General features: G+C 44.1%; 2 non-coding genes across 2 annotated transcripts; both read right to left on the reverse strand.

Annotated features, from left to right (window-relative positions):
* Positions 1-4,900: 4,900 nt before the first annotated feature.
* On the reverse strand, positions 4,901-4,973 carry trnav-cac (transfer RNA valine (anticodon CAC)). Its single transcript has one exon. It is a non-coding gene; the product is annotated as a tRNA-Val (tRNA).
* A 4,107-nt stretch (positions 4,974-9,080) lies between these two features.
* trnav-cac (transfer RNA valine (anticodon CAC)) lies at positions 9,081-9,153 on the reverse strand. The gene has a single exon. It is a non-coding gene; the product is annotated as a tRNA-Val (tRNA).
* Positions 9,154-14,011: the final 4,858 nt, after the last annotated feature.

Genomic DNA, 14,011 nt, shown 5'->3' on the forward strand with positions numbered 1-14,011 from the left:
TCTACTTCTGTCCACTTCTTTCTCTCTGTTTCTAATTGACTTCTCGAACTCTTCTTTGAATCTGTTTCTGTATTTCATTCCATCTTTCTCAGTCTCTGTTTTAATCTTTGTATGTCTCCCTCTCGCCTGTTCTCTATTTTCTCCCTGCTTTCTGTTCCTCTTTCTCTCTTCCTCTTTCTCGTTTTATGTCTGACACTCTCCTGCTCTGACTCTCTCTCAGTCTCTAGTTATTTTGAATTGATTTCTTCTGTCTATTTACCTCTCCACTCCTATTTCTCTGTAATTATTTGGCAGTGTCTCTCTCTCATTATATATATATATATATATATATACTTTCTTTCTCTCTTTATTTTTTTCTCTTGTCTTAATAACCTACTCTTTATTTCTCTCCATCTCTGAGTAACTCTGTCTCTGCCCCTCTTTATTTCTGCACTTTTCTAATTGCTACATTTATTTTGTCCTTGTGTTCTCTCTCCCTCTGTCCCTCTGTCTGTCTCTCGTCTCTCTCCCATTGTCTCTCTGCCTGTCTCTGTCTCTCACTCTCTCTGTCTCCCTCTCTCTCTGCCCTCTCTGTCTCTCCCTCTCTCTCTCTGTCTCTCTCTCCCTGCCTCTCTTGTTGTCTTTCTCTTGGTCTCTCTCTCTGTCTCTCACTCCTTGCCTCTCTCTTTGTCTCTTTCTCGGTCTCTCTCTCACTGTCTCTCTCTCTCTCTCTCTATCTCTCTCTTTCCCTCGCTTCCCTCTCTCTATATCTCCCTCTCTGTCTCTCAGCCTCTCCTTCTTTCTCTCCCTCTCTCTCGCCCACTCTCTCTCCCTCTCTCACCCTCTTCATCTCTCTTCCCCCTTGTCTCTCTTCCTCTGTCACTCTCTCTGTCTCTATCCACCTCCCTCTTTGTCTCTGGCTTTCCGTCTCTCATTCTCTCTGTCTCCCTCTGTCTGTCTCTCTCTGTCTCTGCCTAATTGCCTCTCCCTTTCACTCCCTCTTTCTCGCTTCCTCACTCCCTCTTTCTCTCTCTCTCTCTCTGCCTCCAGATCTCCGTCTCCCCCCCTCTCTCTCTGTCCATCTCTCTCTCTGCCTCTCACGCTCTCTCTCTCTCTCTGTCTCCCGCTCGCCCCCTCCTTCTCTCTATGTCTCTCTCTCTCTTTGTCTCTGTCTCCCTCCCTCTCTCCCTTCCTCTCTGCCTCTGTCTCATCATTTATGTGGAGTACACACATTCTAATCAGGACCACAGAAGTGACTTTGATTTCCAGATTTGCCTATTTTTCCTTGCGGTCAGTTAATTAAAGTCCAGCTGAGCTCTTTCGTGCCGCCATTTTGAGCAACAATTCACGTGTCATCTGCAAAGCAAATCCTACCTCAATCGGTCAGATTATCAATAAAATATAATTTCAGATTCAGATTTAGGATCATTCCAGGGCTCTGTGCTGCTAATATAAAATGTACGTTCCATCCCCCGGGAAGTGTAGGGGATGGAGAATGAAATGGGATTTAGTTCTAGTGCTTGAAACCCTTCAGCTCTTTCTATGATTTCACTAATTTAACAATTAGATTGATTGGGTATTTCACCGCGTTCTTCATCTCCTCTCTGAATTTAGTCTGGGTCAGGACATAAATACACGTGTTTGTGCAGGAATTGAGAAGCTGCAGCATCTTTGATGTGTGTTCTGTGAGAACAACAGAGTCAGTGTTGGAGTAATAATACCGAATGTCTGCAATTCGCACATAAATATAAAAGACAACCCGTGTCAGCCACAACAGTATAAAACTGCCCGATATACTGAAGAGTAAAATGATGGATTTCTTTCGGTTCTCCATCTCTGGATCACTCCGATTCTCTCCATTGCTGCGGCCCCGGAGTCCCCTGCGGACTCGACTGGACACTAAAATACGCCTGACCGTCAGAACATTGAGCAGCAAAATCAGACAGAACGGGACACAAGGGGTTAGAATGAGGTGAAACATCTCAAATGCGGCCCATGCGGGGGAAGAACGGAAGCTCGGTTTACTCACACAACCCCAGGGAACATTATCAATTATATAGTAAGGTTCATATGTAAAGTACCAGGGGACATTCACCGAACAGCCCAGCACACTCACTGTTCCCAGAACCACAGCCGCCGTTCTCTCGGTGCAATATTTAATTTTCAGCTTCTCACAACAAATGGCAACAAATCGATCAAAGGTGAAAGTGACTGTGAATCAGACAGAAACACCCGTGGCTGCATTACTCAAGGAGGCAATAAAACTACACACTGGAGTAATGAGCAGGAATGAAACTCCGAAATACATCATACCAATCCAATTCAATATCACACCAATGATAACAACCATGAGATCGCCCACTGCCATTCCAACGAGGTAGACACTGATACATTTGGAGAGACCGCACTTTCCTCGGGACAGGATTACAATCGCCACCAAGTTAACTGTAAGAGAGGGAAAATGAAGCAGAGAAATTACTGATCAGACCTGGAGCCAAAGCAGCAGTTTGAGAGGATCTGGGGTGAAATTTCCAGCATTTTCAGAGAGATGTTTTTAAACACAATTACCAATAATGAATTGGGAGATGGATACAGAAAGTGAATAAAGTGAACACTGGATCCACTGGAAGGGTTGAGTGAGGGCGCAGTGCGGGTGGGGAAGGGAGAAGGGGTTTTACACACCGGGAATCCAGCGGATTAAAGACGGGTTTGGGCTCCAGACGGACGGTGAAAGAGAGCGAAGGGTCGGGAAGGTGAGGGGACAGGGGGAGGTGCATCTGGTTTGTTGCTCTGGGTTAAGAGAGCCGACCGGGGTGGCACTAATCGATAAAGTCAGCTGAAGACCGAGCCAGTGAGTGAGATTGGGAGGGAGACAAGGAAAAGGACATGCAGGAGCTGGAGGAAAGTCAGGAGCAGATAGTTTGGGAAAGTGGACATACTGAAGAAACGGATGAGGAGACAAAGGATTCAATGCGGTGGGAGGAGAGGCTGGAATTCGGAGGGAGAGACTGCAGCAGAGTGTTAGAGGAAATCTAATCTATTGGTCCCACCAACACAATCCAACCAATACATTCAACTGTTCATTTATGTGGTTATTGGTGTCAGGGAACCTGTGTTGGGTATAAAATGTGTTCATTCAATTAAAATTAAATTAAAAAGTATCAACAAACTCAACCTCGTTGTTTATTGAAGTCAGCAGAGCTTTAAAAATACAGTATCCCAATATTTCATCACGATGAAGAAATTACTGATTCTATTTTTGAATTTTAATGATGTTTAGTGTTAATGTGGAAAACAAGGAACATTCACAAAAACAGACTGAGGACCTGACAGGGATATAAACATGAGGAGCGAGTCCGACAATAAAAACTCACCCAATCTGACCGCATCATAATAACACCTTCAAATCACATTTTCTCTGTTTAATTGTACTGGAAGTTTCAGCAGTTCATTCTGATGAATTATTCACACCACAGCCTCTCGCTTTCCCTCTCAGTCGCCCTCTCTATCACTCACTCTACTCTCAATCTCAAGTCCATTTTCATATCCGATTAAATCCTATCATCCTGTGCCTGCATTCTGTTCACCAGCCCCGTGTTCCACCGATCATAAGAACATAAGAAATAGGAGCAGGAGTAGGCCAATCGGCCCCTCAAGCCTGCTCCGCCATTCAACAAGATCATGGCTGATCTGATCCTAACCTCAAATTTAAATTCATGTCCAATTTCCTGCCCGCTCCACGTAACCCCTAATTCCCTTTACTTCGAGGAAATTGTCTATTTCTGTTTTAAATTTATTTAATGAAGTAGCTTCCACAGCTTCCTGAGGCAGCAAATTCCACAGACCTACTACCCTCTGAGTGAAGAAGTTTCTCCTCATCTCAGTTTTGAAAGAGCAGCCCCTTATTCTAAGATTATGCCCCCTAGTTCTAGTTTCACCCATCCTTGGGAACATCCTCACCGCATCCACCCGATCAAGCCCCTTCACAATCTTATATGTTTCAATAAGATCGCCTCTCCTTCTTCTGAACTCCAATGAGTAGAGTCCCAATCTACTCAACCTCTCCTCCTTTGTCCACCCCCTCTTCCCCGCGATTAACCGAGTGAACCTTCTTTGTACTGCCTCGAGAGCAAGTATGTCTTTTCTTAAGTATGGACACCAAAACTGTATGCAGTATTACAGTTTTACCCACTCACATAATCTCCCAATATCCTGGGAATGCTTGGTGATTTTGTTTGGTTGGAGAATGCTTGAAATCAGATTGTTATTTTTAAAAGATTCGAAATGATTTTTAACTTGTACAGTTTGAACAAGATCATTATTCCCCGATCAATAAAATGTCTGTGTTTTTCAGATAGCGGCGACAGTTCAGAGATAGTTGCCTTTTTGTCTACTTTAATGAAGTGAAATTTTGCTGATTTAAAATCAGCTGTATTTCTTAGCTTGAAAAAGCAGCTCCTCTGTTGGTGAGGCTTCATTCCCAATGTATCAGTGTTTCCGCTTATCCTGATATCAGTGCAACATTTGAAGGGTTCCAGCCCACTCGTTCGATCCAGTGCCGAATCGTGCTTGCTCTTCAGAGGGTGCCGCGGCTCCGGTTCGATTCCCGGTCAGAAAAGCAACTTTTGAACACTTGTTATATTAGTCGCATGAACTAATTGAAAGGCTGTGGCAAGAAAAAAAAACGATCATTGTTTTCATCACCATCAATTAACCGATAACGTTATTTTGCAGAAAGGCGACTGAGGGAAGTTTGAAATCATTTCTTTTGTGCGATGAACTTTTTATCCCTTCTCATTTTACACACTGTATTTTGAAGGGCTCGGTTTAAAATGTTCAGTGCTCGTGAGACCACGAATTTGTGTTAAATTTAACAGGACCGGCTCTTTCACAGATGAAAAAAACATCTGCCCCAACATAATGTTTCCACCCGGGATCAAACCGGGGACCTTTCGCGTGTGAGGCGAACGTGATAACCACTACACGACGGAAACCTTTGCTTTGGTGGTGAGCCAGAAATTAGAATGACGGCATTGATTCTCTTTCATAACTATTCAATTGATCGAAGTTGCACAAGTCACAAAAGAAAAATGTTCATTTCAAAGTTATTAAACTCCCAAATGTGGCCTTGTTTTGACAGGTGTGGGACCTGGCATCACAGCATCAATAAAGCATATTCTCAACATTTCCATTGGGAACAGGAGGAGGCCATTTCGCCCCTTGAACCTGTTCCACCCTTCAATTAGATCAGAGATCATCTGAACCGCAAATCCATTTACCCGTCTTTGCTCCCTATCTCTCGATACCCTCACCCAACAAAAATCTATCGATCTCAGTCTTGAAAGCTTCAATTGAACCCCAGCATCCACAGTCTTTTGGGGGACAGAGTTCCAGACTTCTACTGCCCTTTGTGTAAAAAAGTGCTTCCTGATTTCGAACCTGAATGGCATGGTTCTAATTTTAAGGTTCTGTCCCCCTCGTTCTTGATTCCCCAGAGGAAATTGATTCTCTCTCTCTTTATTCTATCGACTCATTTAAACATGTTAAACACGTCGCTCAGACCGCCCCTCAATCTTCGGTACTCGAGGGAATACGAGCCCAGTCCATGCAGCCTGTCCTCATAGTTTAACCTTTTTTACCGCGGTAACATTCTGGTGAATCTGCTCTGCACTCCCTCCAAGGCCAATCTATCCTTCCTGAGGTGCAGTGTCCAAAACTGAACGCAGTTACTCCAGACGCAGTCCAACCAGAGCTTTATATAACTGGAACATAACTTCCACTTCTTTATATTCCAGCCCCCTGAGATAAAGGCTAACACTCCGTTCGCCTTTTAAATTATTTTTGGACCCGTCCGTTAGCTTTTACTGATTTATGTAAATGAACCGTTAATTCTCTCTGCTTCTCCACAGTTCCGAGCTTCTTACCATTTGGAAAATACCCTGACCATAGGTCCAAAGTGGATTAGCCCACATTGAACTCCATCTGCCATAGTTTTGCCCACTCACTAAATTTATCAATGTCCCTTTGCAACTTTCCACTCGCATCCACACTACTCACTGTACCACCTAACTGAGTCTCATCAGCAAACTTGGATATACGACTCTCTGTTCCTTCATCTAAGTCATTGATAAATATGGTGACAAGCTGAGACCCCAGTTACAGATCCCTGGGAGACACCACTAGTCGCATCCTGCCAATTGGAGTATGTAGCCATTATCCCCACTCTCTGACTACTATCTCCTAACCAATTCTCTACCCATGTCAATACATTGCCTCAAGTTCCAGGCGATTTCATTTTTGCCAACAGTCTCTTGTGTGGAACCTTATCAAATGCCTGTCGGAATTCCATATAAATAATATCATAGGAACATAGGAACAGGAGTAGGACGTTCAGCCCCTCGTTCCTGCTCCGCCATTTGATAAGATCATGGCTGATCTGTGATCTAACTCCATATACCCGCCTTTGGCCCATATACCTTAATACCTTTGATTGCCAAAAAGCTAACTATCTCAGATCTAAATTTACCAATTGAGCTGGTATCAATTGCCATTTGCGGAAGAGAGTTCCAAACTTCTACCACCCTTTGTGTGTAGAAATGTTTTCTAATCTCGCTCCTGAAAGGTTCGGCTCTAATTTTTAGACAAAATGGTGGCAAGTTCGCCGGACATCTTGGACAAAATGGCAGCAAGTCTGGCAATCATCTTGGACAAATTGGCCGCAAGTCCTTCACGGCTGTTCGACAGGAACAGAAGGAGGCCATTGAGCTCCACAAGCCTTTAATATGGGAACTGAAGGCCATTCAGCCTCTGAAGGCTGTTACACAGGAAAAGGAGGAGGCCATTCAGCCCCTCAAGCCCGTTACATCGTTACTGGAGGCCGATCATCCCCTCAAGCCTGTTACATAGAATCAGGAGGAGGCCATTCAGCCCTCCGAGCCTGTTATACAGGAACTTGAGGCCAATCAACCCCTCAAGCCTGTCAAATATCAAAAGGAGGAGGCCATTTAGCCTTTCGAGCCTGTTATCTGGGAACTGAAGGCCATTCAGCCCTTCGAGCCTGTTATATAGGAACTAGACGCCAATCAACCCTTCAAGCCTGTAAGATAGCAACAGGAGGAGGCCATTCAGCCCCTCGAGCACCTTAGACTAGATCTGTTAGCCAATCAGCACCTCAAGCCTGTTACACAGGAACAGCAGCAGACCATTCAGCCCCTCGAGCGTGTTATACGGGAATTGAAGGCAATTCAGCCCCTCGAGCCCGAAACATCAGATCTGGAGGCCAATCAGCCCCTCAAGCCTGTTACATAGGAACAGCAGCAGGCCATTCAGCCCCTCGAGCGTGTTATACGGGAACTGAAGGCCATTCAGCACCGCGAGCCTATTACACTGGAATAGGATTCGGCCATTAAGCCCCTCGAGCTTGTTGCACTGGAACAGGAGGAGGCCATTCAGCCCTTCGAGACTGTTATAAAGGATCTGGATGCCATTCAGCCCCTCGCGCATGTTACATAGGAACAAGAGGAGTCCATTCAGCCCCTCGAGCATGTTAATGCAGGAACAAGATGAGTCCATTCAGCCACACGAGCCTGTTACACAGGAACAGGATTAGACAATTCAGCTCCTCAACCTGTTCCGCCATTCAATTCGATCATGGCTGATCTGTATCTTAACTCCATCTACCCGCCTTGGTTCCTTAATTATTAATACCCATGCCTAACAAAAATCTGCAATCTTCGTTTTGAAATTTCGTATTCACCCCAGGCCTCAACAGAATGAAGTGCTTCCTGACATCAACCCTGAACGGCCGAGCTCTAATTTTAAGGTTATTCCCCCTTGTTCTGGATTCCACACCAGAGGAAGTAGTTTCTCTCCATCTACCCTATCAACTCCTTTAATCATCTTAAACACCTCAATTAGATCACCCCTTAATCTTCTGTATTCAGGGGAATAAAGCCTAGTCTATTCAACCTGTCCTCATAATATAACCCTTCTAGCCCGCCTATAATTCTGGTGAATCTGTGCTGCATTCCTTCCAAGGCCAATATATCCTTCCTGAGGTGCAGTGCCCAGAACTGAATGCAGTTCTCCAGATGGGCTCTAACCAGAGCTCTGTACAGCTGGAACATAACTTCCACCCCTTTATTTTCCAGCCCTCGAGAAATAAAGGCCGACATTCTATTAACCATTTAATTATTTTTGTAACTGTCCACTAGCTTTTAATGATTTCTGTACTTGGACCCTAAATCTCTCTGCTCCTCCACAGTTCCGAGCTCCTCACCATTTAGAAAATTCTCTGATCTATCTTTCTTAGATCCGAAGTGGATGACCTCACATTTCCCCACATTGAACTCCATTTACCACAGTTTTACCACTCACATAATCTCCCAATATCCTGGGAATGCTCGGTGATTTTGTTTGGTTGGAGAATGCTTGAAATCAGATTGTTATTTTTAAAAGATTCGAAATGATTTTTAACTTGTACAGTTTGAACAAGATCATTATTCCCCGATCAATAAAATGTCTGTGTTTTTCAGATAGCGGCGACAGTTCAGAGATAGTTGCCTTTTTGTCTACTTTAATGAAGTGAAATTTTGCTGATTTAAAATCAGCTGTATTTCTTAGCTTGAAAAAGCAGCTCCTCTGTTGGTGAGGCTTCATTCCCAATGTATCAGTGTTTCCGCTTATCCTGATATCAGTGCAACATTTGAAGGGATCCAGCCCACTCGTTCGATCCAGTGCCGAATCGTGCTTGCTCTTCAGAGGGTGCCGCGGCTCCGGTTCGATTCCTGGTCAGAAAAGCAACTTTTGAACACTTGTTATATTAGTCGCATGAACTAATTGAAAGGCTGTGGCAAGAAAAAAAAACGATCATTGTTTTCATCACCATTAATTAACCGATAACGTTATTTTGCAGAAAGGCGAATGAGGGAAGTTTGAAATCATTTCTTTTGTGCGATGAACTTTTTATCCCTTCTCATTTTACACACTGTATTTTGAAGGGCTCGGTTTAAAATGTTCAGTGCTCGTGAGACCACGAATTTGTGTTAAATTTAACAGGACCGGCTCTTTCACAGATGAAAAAAACATCTGCCCCAACATAATGTTTCCACCCGGGATCGAACCGGGGACCTTTCGCGTGTGAGGCGAACGTGATAACCACTACACTACGGAAACCTTTGCTTTGGTGGTCAGCCAGAAATTAGAATGACGGCATTGATTCTCTTTCATAACTATTCAATTGATCGAAGTTGCACAAGTCACAAAAGAAAAATGTTCATTTCAAAGTTATTAAACTCCCAAATGTGGCCTTGTTTTGACAGGTGTGGGACCTGGCATCACAGCATCAATAAAGCATATTCTCAACATTTCCATTGGGAACAGGAGGAGGCCATTTCGCCCCTTGAACCTGTTCCACTCTTCAATTCGATCAGAGATCATCTGAAGCCGCAAATCCATTTATCCGTCTTTGCTCCCTATCTCTCGATACCCTCACCCAACAAAAATCTACCGATCTCAGTCTTGAAAGCTTCAATTGAACCCCAGCATCCACAGTCTTTTGGGGGACAGAGTTCCAGACTTCTACTGCCCATTGTGTAAAAAAGTGCTTCCTGATTTCGAACCTGAATGGCATGGTTCTAATTTTAAGGTTCTGTCCCCCTCGTTCTTGATTCCCCAGAGGAAATTGATTCTCTCTCTCTTTATTCTATCGACTCATTTAAACATGTTAAACACGTCGCTCAGACCGCCCCTCAATCTTCGGTACTCGAGGGAATACGAGCCCAGTCCATGCAGCCTGTCCTCATAGTTTAACCTTTTTAACCGCGGTAACATTCTGGTGAATCTGCTCTGCACTCCCTCCAAGGCCAATCTATCCTTCCTGAGGTGCAGTGTCCAAAACTGAACGCAGTTACTCCAGACGCAGTCTAACCAGAGCTTTATATAACTGGTACATAACTTCCACTTCTTTATATTCCAGCCCTCTGAGATAAGGGCTAACACTCCGTTCGCCTTTTAAATTATTTTTGGACCCGTCCGTTAGCTTTTACTGATTTATGTAAATGAACCGTTAATTCTCTCTGCTTCTCCACAGTTCCGAGCTTCTTACCATTTGGAAAATACCCTGACCATAGGTCCAAAGTGGATTACCCCACATTGAACTCCATCTGCCATAGTTTTGCCCACTCACTAAATTTATCAATGTCCCTTTGCAACTTTCCACTCGCATCCACACGACTCACTGTAACACCTAACTGAGTCTCATCAGCAAACTTGGATATACGACTCTCTGTTCCTTCATCTAAGTCATTGATAAATATGGTGAAAAGCTGAGACCCCAGTTACAGATCCCTGGGAGACACCACTAGTCGCATCCTGCCAATTGGAGTATGTACCCATTATCCCCACTGTCTGACTACTATCTCCTAACCAATTCTCTACCCATGCCAATACATTGCCTCAAGTTCCATGCGCTTTCATTTTTGCCAACAGTCTCTTGTGTGGAACCTTATCAAATGCCTGTCGGAATTCCATATAAATAATATCATAGGAACATAGGAACAGGAGTAGGACGTTCAGCCCCTCGTTCCTGCTCCGCCATTTGATAAGATCATGGCTGATCTGTGATCTAACTCAATGTACCCGCCTTTGGCCCATATCCCTTAATACCTTTGATTGCCAAAAAGCTATCAATCTCACATCTAAATTTAGCAATTGAGCTGGTATCAATTGCCATTTGCGGAAGAGAGTTCCAAACTTCTACCACCCTTTGTGTGTAGAAAAGTTTTCTAATCTCGCTCCTGAAAGGTTCGGCTCTAATTTTTAGACAAAATGGTGGCAAGTTCGCCCGACATCTTGGGCAAAATGGCAGCAAGTCTGGCAATCATCTTGGACAAATTGGCCGCAAGTCCTTCACGGCTGTTCGACAGGAACAGAAGGAGGCCATTGAGCTCCTCAAGCCTTTAATATGGGAACTGAAGGCCATTCAGCCTCTGAAGGCTGTTACACAGGAAAAGGAGGAGGCCATTCAGCCCCTCAAGCCCGTTACATCGTTACTGGAGGCCGATCATCCCCTCAAGCCTGTTACATAGAATCAGGAGGAGGCCATTCAGCCCTCTGAGCCTGTTATACAGGAACTTGAGGCCAATCAACCCCTCAAGCCTGTCAAATATCAAAAGGAGGAGGCCATTTAGCCTTTCGAGCCTGTTATCTGGGAACTGAAGGCCATTCAGCCCTTTGAGCCTGTTATATAGGAACTAGACGCCAATCAACCCTTCAAGCCTGTAAGATAGCAACAGGAGGAGGACATTCAGCCCCTCGAGCACCTTAGACTAGATCTGTTAGCCAATCAGCACCTCAAGCCTGTTACACAGGAACAGCAGCAGACCATTCAGCCCCTCGAGCGTGTTATACGGGAATTGAAGGCAATTCAGCCCCTCGAGCCCGAAACATCAGACCTGGAGGCCAATCAGCCTCTCAAGCCTGTTAGATAGGTACATCAGCAGGCCATTCAGCCCCACGAGCGTGTTCCACGGGAACTGAAGGCCATTCAGCACCTCGAGCCGATTACACTGGAATAGGACTCGGCCATTAAGCCCCTCGAGCTCGTTGCACTGGAACAGAGGAAGCCATTCAGCCCTTCGAGACTGTTATACAGGATCTGGACGCTATTCAGCCTGTCGCGCATGTTACATAGGAACAAGAGGAGTCCATTCAGCCCCTCGAGCATGATAATATAGGAAGAAGATGAGAACATTCAGCCCCTCGAGCATGTTACATAGGAACAAGAGAAGTCCATTCAGCCACACGAGCCTGTTACATAGGAACAGGAGTGGACAATTCAGCTCCTCAACCTGTTCTGCCATTCAATTAGATCATGGCTGATCAGTATGTTAACTCCATCTACCCGCCTTGGTTCGTTAATCATCAATACCCTTGACTAATAAAAATCTATCAATCTCCGTTTTGAAATTTTGGATTGACCCCCAGCCTCAACAGACTTTTGTGGGAGAGAGTTCCAGATTTCTACGACCCTTTGTGTGAAGAAGTGCTTCCTGACATCACCCCTGGACGGCCGAGCTCCAATTTTAAGGTTATGGCCTTTTGTTCTGGACTCCCCCAACAGAGGAAGTAGTTTCTCTCTATCTACCCTATCAAATCCTTTCATCATCTTAAACACCTCAATTCAATCACGCCTGAATCTTCTTTATTCAGGGGAATACAAGGCGAGTCCATGCAACCTGTCCTCATAATTTAACCCCTTTTAGCCACGAGATCATTCTGGTGAATCTGCGCTGCAGCCCTTCCATTGGCAATATATCCTTCCTGAGGTGCAGTGCCCAGAACTGAATGCGGTCCTCCAGATGTGGTCTAACCAGAGCTCTGTACAGCTGGAACATAACTTCCACCCCTTTATATTCCAGCCCTCTTGAAATAAAGGCCGACATTCCATTAGCCTTTTTAATTATTTTTGTAACTGTCCACTAGCTTTTAATCATCTCTGTGCTTGGACCCCTAAATCGCTCTGCTCCTCCACAGTTCCGAGCTCCTCACCATTTAGAAAACTCTCTGATCTATCTTTCTTAGATCTGAAGTGGATGACCTCACATTTCCCCACATTGAACTCCATTTGCCACAGTTTTGCCCACTCATAATCTCTCAATGTCCTGGGAATTCTTGGTGCCTTTGTTTGGTTGGACAATGCTTTAAATCAGTTCATTATTTTAAAAAGATCACAATTGATTTTTATTTTGTACAGTTTGAACAAGACCATTATTCCCCGATCAGTAAAATATCTATGTTTTTGAGAGAGTGGCGACAGTTCAGAGATAGTTGCCTTTTTGTCAACTTTAATGAAGTGAAATTTTGCTTGAAAAAGCAGCTCCTCTGTAAGGTGAGGCTTCACTCCCAATGTCTCAATGTTTCCGCTTGTCCTGATATCAATGTAACATTTGAAGGGCTCCAGGAAATGAACAGTGAAACCCCTTCAGATTATCTCAGCCCACTCGTTCTATCCAGTGCCTAATAGTGCCTGCTCTTCAGAGGGTGACAGATTCACACTGCACTCGAGCTTGTTTTAGACTTTAACTGCCAAACAAATTGATGAAACAGTAAGAGAATAAACAGAATAGTAGCAGTAAGACAACAGTTTTACTGTAAAGCTCAACCAGATCCTTATTGGAAAAGAAAATAATAAATAATTCACAAATACTATACGAAACTGTGACCGAACTTTCAAACATCCTGGTTCTTTGTTGTCTTTTTCTCACAACCTATGGAAGCTGTCGACTTGATTAACATTCTCAGAGATTCCAAACAGACTCACCGGTTTCAAAAAGACAGGCAGATACATGCCTTCAAAACAGTGACTGGGAGCCAGTCATTTTAAGCAATGGTCTGTTTAATTCAAAAGAAGCTGCCAATCAAAACTGTAGGAGAAGAAATGACCCTGTTGGTTTGTATCTGAATCAAATGTTTGACTTTGTGAGGTGCAGCCTGCCTTTAAGAGGTGCAGCCTGCCTTCACGAGGTGCTCACCACTCAAGCAACATCGAACCCCCTGCTGCTGAGAAGCCGCTCAACAGCACAGCCAGGACTGACTGCTCGCAGGAATCAGGTAAATCACCAGGCAGCACCAATCTCACGGGCTGTCTGCATCTCAAAGACTGGGTGCAGGTTAATCACGTGGGGGTTAATCGACCCCCGCGCCCGGATTCGGGGGTTATCGAATTTAACCCCGTACATGTATTTATATATATATATTACATAGAATACAGCACGGCACAGAAACAGGCCATTCAGCCCATCTGGGTAAAGAAATTCCTCTGAATTTCTTATTTGACAACAACAACTTCTGGAGTAGAAAATATAATAAAACATATAATCTAATTATATATTTATATATATTTAACTTCGAATGTACAGTACAGAGCAGTACAGAGGCCATTCGGCCCGACTGCTATTTCTATTTTATAACAACTACTTCTTGTACGTATAATACAATATAATATATCTTCACATAAATATTACATAGAATG

The sequence above is a fragment of the Heptranchias perlo genome, unplaced genomic scaffold (genome assembly GCF_035084215.1).
Source record: "Heptranchias perlo isolate sHepPer1 unplaced genomic scaffold, sHepPer1.hap1 HAP1_SCAFFOLD_47, whole genome shotgun sequence".
Taxonomy (NCBI): domain Eukaryota; kingdom Metazoa; phylum Chordata; class Chondrichthyes; order Hexanchiformes; family Hexanchidae; genus Heptranchias; species Heptranchias perlo.